Raw genomic sequence first — 14,843 nt, forward strand, 5'->3', positions numbered from 1 at the left:
TGTGCAAGCGGCGGAGCTCGATGGCGGCGAGGTAAGGGCCTGGTCCGGGTGCGCGCTAGCGCGGCGGCGTCGGCAGAGAGGCTGGACGGCGGAGCAGAGCGGTGGCGACTGCGACGTCGGGCTTCCTCCTCTTCAAGGCGGCGACTTGGCTCCTTCCATGGCGGCAGAGCGGGGACTTGTCGGCAGCAGCGAGAGCAATGGGGCGAGGGTAAGGCGGAGCGGAGGCAGACCGAACGGCGACGGCAAGACGAGGCGAAGCAAGGCAGCTCGACGTGCGCGCAGATGAGGCAAGATGGCACATGCGTGGGCGCGTGCGCATGTACAGGTTGTGGCGTGCGCGCGGTTCCCCGGTAACTCAGGGTCGCGACGCGGCGGTGGGCTCGACGGCCTCAGCAGGCGACGGTGTGTGCACGACGTGTCGCGGCCATGGCGAGGCGAGGTGCGTGGCCAGGGTCGGCAGAGCGGCGGAACGCCGGTGCCAGGGGTGTGCGGCTTGTGGCCGGCGTGCGGGTCGGGTGTACGCACGGGGCGCGGACGGGCTTGCGTGCGCACGATGTCGTGCGCACGACGTTCGCGGCGAAGGCTCGCGATGGCTGTACACGACTCGAGCTGCTCGGGCTTGGTTCCAGGAGAGGCAAGGATGGGGTCGAGGTGGTGGACAGGGCTAAGGCACGGTGAGGTCCGGCAGCAGCGGCTCGGCGAGCACGATCGGAGGCTCGTGACGCCGGTGCAGGGCACGCCGGCGGCACACAGCCATGGCGAAGGCCATGGCGTGACCACAACGGCGTCAGGACAGGAGGGACGGCGTTGGGCTCCTGCAGACGAGCACGGTGGGGGGCTCCTAGGGTCTGCTCTACGGGTGGCTCATCGGCGCACAGGCCGGTGGCAACACAAGGGGGCGAGGAGCTGCGGAACGGCGGCATACCTCTTGGATTGGGGAAGAATGGAGCGGCTCCGAGACGATTTGAGGCCGTGGCGAGGCGATGCTATGCAGTGCAGCTCACGATCGTCGAGGTCGTCGTACAGGGCGCTGATCCGGTGGTGGCGACGTGTTCCGGGCAGCGCTCCTCCGTCTCCCCGGCTTCCCCTCCTTGGTTCTTCCGTCTCTTGGCGTGGCGCTGGACCGGCTACAGCGGCGCTCCTCCTATTCTTCTTTCTTGGCCCCGGGCTCTCCTCTCCTCCACTGCTCCCTCTCCTCCTCTGGTTCTTGGTGGCTGTGGCGGCGGAAGGGGAAAAGTACCCCGCGGGGGCTCTAGGGTTTCCCAGCGCTCGATTGGGCTCTTATAGGCGCGCTCTAGGGTTGCGCAGGCTTGGGCGAGGCCGGACGGCCGATGATTTTCGGCGTCCGCGCCGGGACGCGTGGAGGCATCCGGGGCTTTCGCGGTGGGTTCTTGGCGCGCAAGGCGTGGGCGACAGGGAGCAGACAAGGCGGGCAGATGGCAGGCGGCTTTTCAGCGGGCATCGCGGCGCGGCGACCTGGTGGTTGCGGAGACTTGTCGCGAGGCGGGGGCGATGGCGTGGGTACCCGGGTGGTTGAGGCCGCGGCGGCATCCGCGCGGCGTGAGGCGAGGCGGAGAGGAAAAGGTGGTGCGGCGGCCTCCGCGTGTTGTCGCGGAGCAGAGCGGGCAGGTGACGCGAGCGCGGGGCGGGCGGCAACGGCGCGCGGGGCGAAAAGCAGAGCAGGCGACGCGTCGCGGCGAGAGGGAAGGGAAAGGGGAATAGATCCCCTGGCAGGCGGGCCCGGGGCGGCAGGGAGGCTGGCGGGCGACACGGCCGTGCTGTGCATCCGCGCGGGCGAGCTGGGCCATGGTGCTGGCAGAGACGGCCAGTTGGGCGAGCGGGGCGAGCTGGGCCGCGTGTGCGGGAGCAGGCCGGCGTGCACGGGTGTGAAACGGGCCAGGCCAAAAAGAAAAGAAGGCCAGACGGGCCGGTTGCAGAGCTGGGCTAGGTTGCTGGTTGGTTTAGGTGTTGATGGGCTTAGGTGGTTTTGGGTCCAACCGGGCTGGATCGGTCCTGGGTTCGGACTGGGTTAGGGTCGGTTCAGGATAGGGTTTGGATTTAATTTGAATTGCCTAATTCAAATTAAATTCAACACAAGTGTTAGGAGCTGAAATTAAATTGAGGGGCACATCTCAATTTAATTTCCACACAATTTTCACACAATAAAATAAATCCAAATCTAACTTCGAATAAACAAGGTAGAGCCAAATAAATTCGCTAACTCCAAATATTCTCACACTAGCAACACATTATCCTTAATTATATTAGAAGTTTTTAATTACTAGGATTTTTGAGAAGGCAGAAATCCTACTTAAATTGATATTTACAGCATTGCCACGAAAAATTTTGAAATTCACATTTTTCGACTTTATAACATTTCGGAAAAATCCGGTACGTTACAACAAACAGTGGGTGCGTGCCCGGTCCATCCATGTGCCACGATGTCGGCAGCTAGCCGTACGTCGATCGTCACATGTTAGCTAGCTTTGTTGCCCTCTTGCTGCATGCAGGCCGTCGGTGTGGCGTCACTACAAGATTAGGAGTTTATAGCGACTATACGTATTAAATGGCCGACATACAGTATTTTAGCCAACAGTACAGTGGTACTCTTGTCGGTGATTGCTGGTCGGCAAATTTTGACCGCTAATGCATCATCACTCTCGGCGACAATTATTGTACAAGTCAAATATAGAGACCGAAATTATTCCGGAACAAAATAAAATATTCCAAGCTAGAGTAAAAATATTCTAAAGACATAAATTATTTTGGAACAAATTAAAATATTCCAAGATAAGATTAAAATATTCTAAAGATAGAAATTGTTCCGGAAAATAAAATATTTATATTATCTAATATAACCAAGGGCGATAGTATAGCTTTTAGTCACACGTGCGATGAATAGACGCCCCCTCTCTCCCATTTGGAGTAGCTAGTGCTAAAGTTTAGCACTTCCATCCATTAACACTTGAATCCAACAAGGCCTTACTATAACCCTTTTCCCATGCTAAAAGGAAAGAAAATCCAATTTACACCCTTGAACTATTGCAAAAATTCAATTTTCAATCTTTAACTACTAAATCGGACCACAGAGGCCATCCCACTGTCGAAAACCGAGCAAATTTTGTCCTTGGGCTGATTCCGAAGTTAGTTCTATATTTTGTAAAAAAATAAAAAATTTAGTTAGATTCAAAAAATCAAAAATAGTTTATTTTAAATCAAAAAATATGAACCTAGTACCAATTTTTTCTAAATATGCAACATATCTATTATTGCTCCATTCAAAATTTTGAATCTTAGGTATTCAAAGAAAATAGGCATAACTACAAGCAACAAATATTATGAATATTAAAAAATTGGATCTGAATAACTGACAAGTATTGTACCAATAGATATGCTATATTTTTAGAAAACTTTTGATAGCAATTTCACAATTTTTAACTTAAAATGAATTATTTATGGATTTTTAGTTTAAATTTAAATATTTTCAATTCTCACAAAATGGAAAACTACCTTAGAGGCTAAATTTATCCGGTTTCAATAGTTGGATGTCCTTATTTGTTATCCAGTTTCGCAGTTGAAAGGTGAAAATAAGACTTTGTGATAGTTTAAGAGTGTAAACCTGACTTTTCACTGGCTAAAAACTTAGTAAAGATTACAATTCCGTCAGCCACCTCAAATAAACCCTCTGCAAAAGTTGTGTGTTCTGGTAGTGCGAGGCGACGGCCTGCAGCAGCTAGCAATATGGGATGATCATTCTGTCACAAAAGAAACCTTAGCTAGCTAGCTAATTCTCGAGCTTCGATCAATCGGTCGCCTTCGGAACCTCGTTCAAAAAAAGATAGGATCGGAGCCACACCACCACAAAGCTAACCACCACTAGTGTACATGCATGCGTGCAGCTCTTCAATTCATGTCTCCGTCAGTCGATGGCGTTGCCGTTGCCGGCTGCCCCCATCGTCGTCGATCGAGATCTATCTCGATCCAGGCCAGGTCCCCAGGCAGGCTGGTAGCTCCCATAGCCCCATTACTGCAGCCGATCGTACCGGCTGCCCCCATCGTCGTCGATCGAGATCTATCTCGATCCAGGCCAGGTCCCCAGGCAGGCTGGTAGCTCCCATAGCCCCATTACTGCAGCCGATCGTACTTGCAGTTGTGGCACCGGTGCACACACAAAGGGTCTGTTTGGCAGGGCTCCGGCTCCACCAAAAACGACTCCGGCTCCGACTTCTCTGGTGGAGCGGCTTCTCTAGTGGAGCTGGAGCCGTTTTGTAAAGCGTTTGGCCAAACGGCTTCATGCTGATTTTTATAAATGGTGTAAGGATCACTGGGGTGTCCGACCCTAGAGGGGGAGGGGGTGAATAGGGTCGCTAATCGCTTTTTGTCCTAAGGCTCAAACTACTTGCATAAGATAAACCTAACACGTCCTACACATGCTAGTTATGACTAAGGTTTATCTATGCTACTCTCTACTTACCCCTAAAAACTTGTAATCTATAGCCAATCCTAATCAAACTAACTAGAAAAGTAAAGGCATGCAAGATAGAGTAAATGCGGAAGCATAATACGATAAGTAAAGAGGTAAGTGCAAGAGGGATGCAAACTCTCGAGTAGACACGGTCATGTAACGTGGTTCGACACAAACGCCTACGTCCACGGGACACCGAGGCTCTTCCGATCACGTCTTGCACTACGCCACCAAGGCGATGCCGGCAAGCAAAGGCAAGTGCCCACAAGACACTAAGTCTCGTGCACCGCCACCGTCTCTCTCGGTCACCCGGCCGAAATCCACTACGGAGCTTTTCAACCAAGGAGGGGGCCTCCTCTTCCTCCGCACAAAGTGTCGTTGCCACTCCACACCAAGACGGAGGGTCACAAGACGGATCACAAGTTGCTTGCCGCAGCAAGGCTTCTCTCAAGGGAGCTCTCGCAAGAACTAATCCCTATTACAAGCACTAAGCACTCTCACAAGTGTGCTTAAGCCTATATGATGTATAATGAAGCTCTAGGATGGTTGGAGATGATCTTTTACTCTTGTATGCTTGTATGGTCTCCAGCAACCTCAAATGACCCGGCCTTGGGGGTATACATAGGCAGCTCAAGCAAATATAGCCGTTGGAGAAAAGCTGCCAGAAAAACACTTAATGTCGGTTAATCCGACGTACCTCCAAAGCCATCGTCGGTTCAACCGGTGATACTAAACCGCCTGCCTCAAAAACTAGCCGTTACATATACAGGCAATCAACCGATGCTACGTCGGTTTAACCGGTGAGTGTAGTTGTCCTGTGAACTCTGAAAACCAACTCTCTGGACAACTGCACCGACGTTCACCAAGACCCTATCGTCGGTTCATCCGGTGTATAGAATTTCCTCTGTCTTCATCTGTCAATGCACCGACGTATACAAATTTCCTAACGTCGGTTCAACCGGTGAAACCAAACTTCCAGACGTGCTCCAAGTCAATGCACCGACGAGTGTAGAATACCCAACGCCGGTTAATCCGGTGCCAAACCCTAGCTCGCAGGCCTTCTCTGTGATTGCACCGGTGAGTTCATTTTGCCCTACGTCGGTTTAACCGATGATAGCAAAATACCTCAATCCTTGTCCCTTGGACCGAAACCCCCGTAGAGGCGGCCCTTCGGGCCTTGCTACGCCTCTCTTCTCTTTGTCATCACTTGAACCTAAAAGCCTGAGAATAGTCATCTTAACAATCACATTAGTCCAAGTGTTGTGCGTGTCATCAATCGCCAAAACATTATATTGAAATATGGCATGAGAGGCCATTTTCGCTACAAATGGATAGAACATGTGAAATGTCCAATATGCCCTTTGCTATTTGACATGTTTGTGTACTAAATTATATATATTTGTACCGAGTTTAAATCTTGAAGTCATGTGAAAATAAATAAATAAATAGGTAAATAAATAAATAGAAATATTAGTTAGGTAATAACAATTTGTTTTCTCATAATAATAATTTGTCTTCTCAATCGTCACATAAATCATATAACCATGGATACAAGCTCATGATGATTTAGTTATTGCCCGTGCAAGGTCATCACGGAATCTATTCATAGACAAATCGCTAGATTCTGGAGTTGATGTATCTCCTACATTTTGGATCCGTCGACTTCTTTTATACCTTTCCGGTATAGTGGGCATATAATCTGGATCCCGATCACATTTAGCAAAATGTTTATCTTGCGCATTATTCTCACGAATGAAGTTATGGAGGCACATGGTTGCAGCAACAATCATCTTTTACTTTTTCATTGGGAAACTAGGCATCTTGAGAAGTAATCTCCACTTCATTTTTAACACACCAAAAGCACGCTCTACTGCATTGCGAGTACTTGAATGCAAATGGTTAAAGTGTTCATGCTCACCACTTGGAGCGGGACCTTTCTTCCAATCTGGAATATGATACCTTGCACCCTTGAATGGTGCCAAGTATCCAGGCCTATTTGGGTAGCCAGCATCAACAACGTAATATTTTCCTAAAATAAAGTAAAAAAAATATATGAGCTACTTACAAATAATTTACATGTGCAGACTTGGGAGTACAACCAATGTTCATACCTGCAGGGGGGTGCGGAAACGTGTCCTCATCATGCCTTAGTGCATGAAATAGTACATTAGTGTCATGCATAGATCCAGGTCGTCCAATTGATGCATATGTGAATCGCAAGTCAAAATCAACAACAGCAAGAACATTTTATGTCGCTTTGCCAGTTCGGCCAATGTATCTAACAAGATCATGTGGAGGTGGTGTTGCCAAAATGTGAGTACCATCAAGAGCTCCAATGCAATCTTTAAAGTATGGCATCAGCCTACAATCATTAGTAATTCTTTGATGCGTAGTACGGAAGTTAGGATCAATTGGCCTTATGTAGTCCCCACACATAGCCACCACACAATTCAAGACCTCATCGAATTTTCTACTAATAGTCTCCCCAGAATGGCTAAAAATACCATGTATTGCACTATTGGACATACCATGCCCACATATAACAAGAAACATAGCAAGTGATTCTACAGAATTGATATGCAACGATGACCGGAGACCGTAGGTACTCACTAGCAAATCATGAAGCCGGTAAAACAGATGTGCATCCATCCTGAACATCTTAGGGCTTTGCCCAGTGTTAACTCTTTCCACAGTCCAACTAAAGCCACTCTGTATTGGAGTTATAGGATCATTCTTGTCATGATAGGTCATGAAATATTTGGAGGAAACAAGAGCAGTAGCAGATAGATTATTCTGAGCAGCCCTCATAAATGACATAGTTTTCATTGTCCAATCATCATCAGAACTAGTATCATCACTCTTATGAGAAGAACAATTAGATCTGTGCATGAGATAAAAACAGTCATTAAAATAGTATCATTATTACAGCAAATGTTCAGAAAACCCATTAAAATTGTACCATACAAACCAACAGATAGACAACATGTCAAATGAACCACAAAGAGATCAAATTCGAAGGATACATTGGTGATGCCACAAAGAGAGCAGTAGCAATGCTTTCTACTTAGACACATAATTTCTTGTCATCCACTCATGCTTCCTTGTCAACTATTCAAATCTCTCTTCATGAGTTTCCAAGGTCATGAACATCTCTCGTTCAGCCCTTTTGGTAAAAACAATAGATGCTATGAAATGCTCATTTGTCGATGGAACAGCACCACATTCCTTAACCAAAGCCATGACATCCTTAATGGAGCAACCAGATTTATCCTCCCTCCTTGCAATTGACTCACAAGAAGCGGTTGTTCTCTCATTCATCTCCACAATCTTACCCATCTGTTCATGAAACCATTGCCCAGTACTTGTCTTCGGTTTCTTTTCTTTGTTGTTATCAGCCCCTTTACCTCTCTTCCCTTTCCCACTTGTAGGTGTTACCTCCTCCGGCTCACTATCATTCTCTTCATTCACGGCTTCATCTTCGTCATCAACAGGAATGGGAGATGGTGGCGAGCTGAACTGGGAAGGTGCTACACCACTAGAGGCACACCAATGGTCATCACCGGTGTTACGAATATCTTGAAACATAATTTCCAATTGTTCCTCATTCTGAATGCCTCTATTCTTGAATCTGGTACAACCCTTTATTTTCTATAATGGAACAAATAATTTTCAGTTACATAACAAAGCATGACAATGGAGAAACAACTAATTTTCAGTCGCATACCTTTGCTTTTTCCTTCCACCAAGCCTCTGTCATGTCAATATCTTTCCCTGATGCACTCCATCCCAAACCAGTCTGCTTAGTGAGTTGCTTCCAAATACCGTAATCAACTTTCAGCTTATCCCATTTATTCTTAAACTGTTTTCTAGTATACAGAAACTCAGTCCTATCCTTGAACCTTGTTATCATATTCAAGTAACCAGTCTTACTCAAATGAGTTGTATCACGATTTCCTTTTTCCACTTCGTCTGCAAAAAGCTCACACACTATTCTAGTGTTCTCATCACACCAATCAGCTTCTCTGTTGCCAAGAATTCAGTACCATAAGTTACTATATCAAGTTACTACACAATCCATTTGAAGTACTGCCCATTCCATTGTGAAAAAATGCAAGCACACAATGGGTTCCATGTTCACATTCTAATGCATGATATGGCACTCCAATATTATCTAGAAAATTGGTAGCAAGGAAAGTGTTCTTACATTGGATCAGTGAGATCAATGTCGACGGTAGCACTGGCAGCACGAGCCGCTGCCCGCGGCCTAGGTGCACGGCCACCACGTCCTGCTCGTCGGCGAGCAGGGACACCTTCAGCGGCCTCTGCTTCTCCTATGGTTGCATGGTTCCCGATGGATGTCGAAGCCGGCGCCGGCGCTGCAGTCAACACGCTAGCGAGCCACTCCGGCCCGAGTGCCGCCGCCGCCGCTGCGTTGGTCCACCAATCCGGCAACCCACCTGCCATGGCACCCCCTCTGCCAAGCGCGCCGACGCTAGGCGGGAACGCGGTTGGGGCAGCCGCCGAGGAATTCGGCCACGCCGCGTCCGCGCTCCTCCCTCGCGCCGCACCTTGGCCGGCCGCCGCGCCATGGCCGGCCGTCACGCCTCCTCCTGCACCTTGGCCGGCCGCCGCGCCATGGCCACCCGCCGCGCCTCCTCCTGCGCACAGAGTGCCATCCGGCTCGTAGGAGAACCCTCCGCCGCCCCCAATGCCCGGATCGACCTCTGCAAGTGTGGATCCGTCGATTCCGGTGGCCGGGGAGCCCTCCCTGCGCGCCGCCGCCGCCGGCCGCCGGAGAGGATTCATCGCCTCTCTCTGGGAGCAGGGGAACGGGAGCAGGGAGCGCTCTTTTTTTTTTCTCCCGTCACGGGGCTTGGAGGGTTGGGGGAGGGGCAATCGTGGGATGAAGGGCGATGTCAGCTCCCGGAGCCGCGCGGAGCCTCGTTTCACTGGCTTCACGTCGCCTGTGGAAGCCGTCGATGGCTCCAGCAGGGGCTTCACATGTGAAGCCGGTTCCCGTTCGTCCGTTTGGCACGGCTCCTAGTGGAGCTGCTGGCGGAGCCGCGGGAAGAGCCGTGCCAAACGGGGCCAAAGTAGGTGGTAAAAAGCTGTCAAATTTGACTTAGATAATCTAAGGACGGAGTCTGACTCTAATTCTATATAATTTTAAACTAGAAAATTAAAGAGTCTAATTGGACTATGAAATGACTACTATGATGATGACCCATTACCACTCTGGCTATTGTTCTGTTCATTTCCGTCCTTTGGCTCCTTGATTGGCACGTGCGAGCCGGCAGTGCAGGCAAGCGGAGGACGGCTACGCCGTCGCGTCGCTGGCCGCCTCTGCGTGCGCGCAGGGTTGCGGACTTGCGGTAGTAGGTAGCGCATGGTTGGTTTGGCCTGGCACGGCACGCCGGGCATCACCAGGGTTTACCTTTTCGTTTTTTTTCCGAATCCCGCCATTTGCCGGAAACGAAATTTCGGCCGAAATTTCGCCGAATTTCGCTAATTCCGAACGGAAAGAGAATTCAAATTCAAAAAACGAAATTTCGGTGAATTCCGACCGAAATTTCGGTGATTTCGACCGAAATTTCGGTGATTTCGACCGGAAAATGATGTCCGTTGTGATTTTCGTACTGTTCCCGAGGTCAAATGAAAAACTTTTGAATACCAACTTTGTTCAGTTTTTCGAGATCTACAACTTTTGTTTCAGGAACTTTTTCATTTGAGCAATGGTTTGAAAGTTATTTAATTATTTCAAAAACTACCAATTAAAAGTCTTGTCATTTCATGCGACAACTTTCATTTTCTCTCTTAGGCCTCAACTGGACTTTTATTATTCTTGTTATGGCGGATATTCCTATAAATTTTTAGGGACATTAGTTGATCCAATTGAAAGTTGTTTTAAATCCAGGACAAACATGATTTGGCATCACAAGTCCCACCAAACACACATGCGGATCGAGGTCCGCGCGATGCCGCGCCCGGGCAGGTAGGTAGGTGCGCCCCGCGGTTGGTCGCGGCGACGCCCTGCGCCTGCTCACTCGCGACGGGCCACATGCATGGCTGCGCCCGGCGCCACGCACGGCAGCGGCACGGCACGGGAAATTAAAGATCTTGCGCGAGCTCGCGCTCGGGTCCTTGTGGTTGTGGTCGGTGCGTGGCTGCGTGCGTTCGTGCCAGGAGCACAGTAGATATCGGCCGGGGTGCTGCCTCCCTCTTTGATGATTAAACCACAAGGGGAAAAGATTCGTGTCCACTGGGGATCGGATCAGGAATAACTGGCGGCGTGTTGAGGTTAATTCCTCGAGTTAGAGGCGGCTACTGGAATTTGGAAGTAGTGCCCTCTGCAGCTGTACTCCATATGGAACATGATACTCTGTTCAGCTGGCTTGTCAGCTAACCAGCCAGCAGTGTTTTTCTCTCATTTCAAATCAGCACCAGCCATCAGCCTCCAACCAGCCAGAAGTACTTTTTTTTCATAACGAATCAGCACCAGCCACCAACTACAGCCACCGAACAGAGTGTTTACAAGCAAAGGCACTGACGTCATAAAGAACATAGAGTAATCTTTAGCAATAAGGTCTGCGCGGTCTCTAGAGTAGGAAATATTGTGCTCGTGTTTCGCATGGAGCCTCCATCAGCCTCTAGCCAGCCAGCAGTACTTTTTTTCCATAATGAATCAGCACCAACCACCAACTACAACCACCGAACAGAGTGTTTACATGCAAAGGCACTAACGTCATAAAGAATAAAGAACATAGAGTAATCTTTAGCAATAAGGTCTGCGCGGTCTCCAGAGTAGGAAAGGTTGTGCTCGTGTTTCGCATGGGCCTACAGACTGGCCCACGATTTGCTTTCTCCAGCCCACTAATGGCACAATTTCAGCCCATTATAAGCAGTACAGATGTGGTCGGCCCACGGGCTACAAGCCCAAAGTTATCCCAGAGTGCACCTAGAGTGCACGCCGGCGAGGGAGGAGGGCTCTGGACGTGGAACTGTGGAAGCGTCGCCGGATCCCGGAGGTGGACCCCCACTCCCGCCAGGCGCCAGCTCGTCTCAGTTAAGCAAGTTGGAAGAGCGTCGGGGCCAGACGCTTTGGCAATGCTAGTTTGGTCATACCAACCTCTGGCGCTCGAATCTTGATCCAGCACAATACCAACCTCTGGCGCTTGAATCTTGATCCAGCACAATACACATTTTAAGCTTCGCATACTCTAGCTCGTCTGGAATCTACTATGGAAATGGATAGTATTCATGTATGCAACTACAGCTAGACTGCTAGAGATTCCAGAACTGTAAGGAATCTCAAGCCGTGAAGCTCTGCAGTCAATAGTCGCGGAGGCAGGGAGAATTCGTTTCAGGTTTCTGAATCCTCATTTGACAATATATAGCCAGAGAAATTCAGAGTACCGCGACACAATTTCGTCCAAGAACACGTCGCCAAACCCAACAAAAAGTTACGAAAACAACGCAGCCAGACAGACAGCACGGGAAACATAAACGTGGAGATTAGAGCTGTGAACTCAAACAACATTGACATACAAAATCATTCAAATTTCAACAAATAAGAAAAACAACCACAAGGTAGCAAGGGGGGGATTAATTCACACAGCATGAGCCAACACACTATGCAGCAGCACTAGTATGTACCAAGCGGAGAACGGACAAGTGCATGATGAAGACTACCCGCTCGGCTACTTGGGCGGCAGCCCTGGCGGCGGCGCGGGCGGCGCGAACTGCTGCGAGGCGGCGGCGGCGGCCGCCTCGGCGCGGCCGCGGTTCCGGCCGAGCAGGTAGCACCCGAACGCCAGCACGATCAGCAGGAGGATCGCCGGGATGGATATCACGACCTCAAGCATGGCTGGACCTGGACCTGGACCTGCTCCAACCCTTCCTCAGCTTCCTCTTCTTTCCTCTGCAGGACTCAGAGCGACGTCTCAAGAACCCAACCCAAGAAACGATAAGCACCGACACCAATCCAGAACGCTGATGGCTCGCACAAGCTGCGCGAGTGTTGACGCTTCGGAACGAAATGACGTACAAGCCCGGGCTCCGGATCGTCTGACGGATGGAGAGGTGAGAACGCCGCGACAAGAGTTGTTAACCGTTCCGACGTCAAGAGAGCCCGGGCTTGTCTGGAAGATGCCAGGAGAGTGCAGGAAGGATCGGTGCTTCCATGGACGCATCATCCAGCGTGGCGAGTACAAGGACCTTGCAACAACCTTCTCAGCTACAGATGGACTGTCAAATCCAGATTTTCGGAGGATATGAAAAAGTTACTGGGTGAAAAATAGCCAGCATTCCGAGTAAAATCTGCTTTGGTAGATTTATGCATTTGATGGGTCAAGGGCTTGAGAGTTTATCAGATCAAATACCAGTATACCACAACTTACCGCTTGGTCACAACAAAGGCACGCAGCCCTGGACTCAATCGGCGATGAACTGATGAATGATACACCCTGCGAGTACAGGAAATCAGGAATGGGTGGAACACAGTACAGGAAATCATGAATGGGTGGAACACAACAGAATCACGGTGCGTCCACGAAGCACGGCTTGTATAGCAAATTAGCACAATCATATACAACACAGAAAGTCGATTTCACACAACATCGAGTTGTCCTCCCTCACTAGACAGAAACACCAGGAGACTTTTAGCTTCCAGGGAAGATACAGAAATGGCTACACGGTAACAATTGTCTAATTAGTTTCTTCTCTGTTACTCAGTTGACAACTAATTGAACCGATGAAATGACACGGGCAAAATGATCACAAGCAGATTTCGTCCAACCATGGCTATGTACTGTCTCGCCCAAGATAGTTTCCGTCTTGGAAAAGTGTCTTCAGATTACTGCAAGGCATAGAAAGCTGGCATTATAATCCAATGAAGATTCTTTAACCTCAAAAAAAGGAAAAGAAGAAAATAAAGGCAAAGAGGAGACATAGAACATCCAAGAGGTAGTGATGGAAACTATGGAGTAGTTTCAGTCACAGATGGCAAATACAAGTGACTGCAAAATATTTCAGGATAAATATGCTCATCTACACAGATAGCTTAATGGAAGTTTGTGCATGGATTTGCTACTGTATACTGTATCTACTCAACTATATTCATGAACTTGCATCTTCACAAAAAGATGTAACTTAAAAGTATATCTGCTTGTATAGCCATTTGAGTTCCTCACAAATACTGATTAAGGGGAGCATATGACAGCTGGAAACAGTTTTAGCTCAATCAGATAGTGCTTAGTCCCAAAAAGGTAAGAAGTTCGTACCTTTGGAAGAACCCAAGGAGATACCGGAGAATGTACCAAAAGAGGCAAACCATCAAAATATCTAATTATAGTCAAGGGATAACATGTTATTTTACTGAGACTCATAAGTAATCAGAACTTTAGGAGCATTTGGAGTGGCAAAAGGACTGCATCATTCGAAAACTTTAGAGCTCCTGCTATTCTTCATTGCAGTCAAAAAGCACCCAAACTTCCATGAAGACAGTAAGACACTAGAGATAGTTAAAAGGCTTTGTGCATGTATCAACTAAAGCTTTTTCTGTCAGCAATAAATATAAAGTATGAAGGGAACATAAAATATTTACTAAATAAAAGGTTGTGGGTTGCCTCCAAAATTTCTTGCACAGTTACAGGCTTGAGAAAGTGGGCACTGTAAATATCATTATCTTGTTTTCCAATATATGTGGGACATGAACATTAGCATTTATAGAACTTGGAATGGGATGTTGAAAGCGACAAGGAAGAACAGGGTGCATAGCACTCTTCATTGCAGGATAACCACGGTTGCATACTGTCCAAAAGCAGTAGCTTGAGGAGTACACCATGATCAGGGCAGGGTTAGCCTGACTCAGGGACACGAGGAATACTTTTATCTTAAACAAGATTCAAGTCCCCGACCTAGCTGTCTAGTGGTACGATATTTTTACATTCCTGCTGTTTTCTCTGCAGTTTTCAGAAAGAAAACGGCCATGTTATAATCCATATTCAGACTTCCTAAAATAGAGCTTTGAGTCACGTTAAGCCGGGATTACTGTAGGAGCTCTGCTAGTGATTGACAGACAAACGCACGCAACATCTGCAAGATAACTTTCTGAATTTCCTAGCTAATAATATATAAATTGCTATAAAACTCATATTCTCTGGATGTTTGGCGCTAAAGAACTATAGTCCTATTACTAGTGTAATCCATCAAAGGAGGCTCTCGTATTGGCAACTATCTATAGTCTTAAGAATTGCAGCGGGGAAAGGAACAAAGGCTGTAAATGAATGCACGCTGAAAGATCCCTAAATTCGACAGATCATAGGATATACATCCGCACGGTTTTTCCAGACTTAGCAAAACAAAAAAAAAAAGAGGAAAA

The 14,843-nt window shown here is 48.2% G+C and overlaps 1 long non-coding RNA gene across 1 annotated transcript; it reads right to left on the minus strand.

Annotated features, from left to right (window-relative positions):
- Positions 1-8,189: 8,189 nt before the first annotated feature.
- On the minus strand, positions 8,190-8,828 carry LOC120642636. The gene is made up of 2 exons (XR_005662672.1): positions 8,670-8,828; positions 8,190-8,487 (listed from the first exon to the last, which is right to left on the minus strand). It is a non-coding gene; the product is annotated as an uncharacterized LOC120642636 (long non-coding RNA).
- Positions 8,829-14,843: the final 6,015 nt, after the last annotated feature.

The sequence above is a fragment of the Panicum virgatum genome, chromosome 7K (assembly GCF_016808335.1).
Source record: "Panicum virgatum strain AP13 chromosome 7K, P.virgatum_v5, whole genome shotgun sequence".
Lineage (NCBI taxonomy): Eukaryota > Viridiplantae > Streptophyta > Magnoliopsida > Poales > Poaceae > Panicum > Panicum virgatum.